Source organism: Talpa occidentalis, unplaced genomic scaffold, assembly GCF_014898055.3.
Source record: "Talpa occidentalis isolate TD23 unplaced genomic scaffold, MPIMG_talOcc4v2.1 talOcc4.3, whole genome shotgun sequence".
NCBI lineage: Eukaryota > Metazoa > Chordata > Mammalia > Eulipotyphla > Talpidae > Talpa > Talpa occidentalis.
The window spans coordinates 95,615,067-95,616,666 of record NW_023603184.1 but is presented as its reverse complement, the minus strand read 5'-3'; the positions used below and the strand labels follow the sequence as shown (position 1 = coordinate 95,616,666).

At 34.2% G+C, this 1,600-nt stretch overlaps 1 pseudogene; it reads right to left on the bottom strand.

Moving 5' to 3' along the window:
* Positions 1 to 518: 518 nt before the first annotated feature.
* Positions 519 to 690, bottom strand: LOC119256499 (U2 spliceosomal RNA; annotated as a pseudogene).
* Positions 691 to 1,600: the final 910 nt, after the last annotated feature.

Genomic DNA, 1,600 nt, shown 5'->3' with positions numbered 1-1,600 from the left:
CCTGCTAGGGTTTCTCAAATATTTGATGTCTGCTACTGTTTATTTGTGCTGAAGCTTATTTAAAAAGTTTCAAAATTATGACTTATATAAGCTTAACACATTTTTATCTTATGTCATTCTGGAAACAACATCATGATTACCAAGTGTCCTTTCTGTCTGTCATGTAAACAAGTTTGAACACCAGTGTGACCTAAGATGCCTTGGAAACAACTATAATTAATTAGATTCAGGCTGCTAAAAATCAGTAAGTTCAGACAGTTGCCTAATATATAAATTTCTATAATAAAATCAAGTACTTTGAAATAATTAGTGCAGCATTTTATGCAGCAAAAGAGTGGAAATAGGTTAGATCTCAAGAGAGTTTGGTTTATTTTGTTTTCACTTAGTTGATTTTCTAGGGAATGAAGTTAAATCATGTCCATTATTTTTAAATGCCAATCATTTCCTACAACTCCATCAGACCATCTGTAAATTTAGGCTTCACAGAATGTGTAATAAATTTGTTTTATTTTTGTCAAATAGCGTTAGCTTAGCATTTAATAATAATAGCAAACTCTTACTGAGCATATACTTTGTGTCAAGACCTATATTCTACATGCATTGGCTTCTTGCAATCGCACAATCACCTTGTGAAAAAGATATCTTTATTACATCCTACACTTGATCTTAGCCAAAAGGCTGAGAAACGATATCTTTATTACATCCTTTACTCAGATAAGGAAATTGATTCATAAAGTTGAAGGAAACTAAACCTAGTTTAAGCAACTAACATGAAACATTGGAGATTCAAACCCAGGCAGTTTGAAAGTCTGGATTCTTGACAGGGAGATACTAACCTCACATTTTTTTTTATTCAAGAATGTTGTATTATTTAGGATGCCTTTAGCTGCAAGTCTCACCCTAACCTAAACTGGTGGAAACAATAAAAATAATTTACAGGCTCACATAATTAAAAAGACTAGAAATAGCACTTGGCTTCAGGCAAGGCTTGATTTATTGGTTCAATGATGTCACTAAGAACCCAGTTTCCTTCAGTCTCAGTACTCTGCTTCCCAAGATGGATGCCAGCAGCCTGGGAGGAAAATGCTTCCTTATTCACATTCTGTAAGAAAAAGTGAGCTTTGGTCTCAGTATTTCTTGCAGAAGTCTTGAGAATCACTCTGGATGAGCCAGTTTAAGTTGCAATATGGCCCTGAATCAATCACTGTGGTCAGGGAGATGAAAAGCTCTCCTCGACTTAGACTAGATCACTGTGCCCTCCCCTGAAACCACAGAATCCCCAGTGAGTTTCTGGTGAAGTGGGACATAGATCCACTGAAATAGATATATTAAAATATGTTTATAGTATATTGCATTTCTATATTCAAGTATTTGCATTATGAGACTCATTTACTATGACATACATATATCGTGAGTATAACCTTAAATTCTATATCTATTTTTCTGTTACCTATCTCTAGCTGATATCTTTCCTTGGAAGTCAATCATTAAATTGAGAAAGATGCCTTACAAATGGTATTTTTTAAGGAGGGGAATATGAAGTAGGAGCATCTACTCTAAATTCATCTTGTCAGTGTATCATACAAGCAGTAATAGCTAT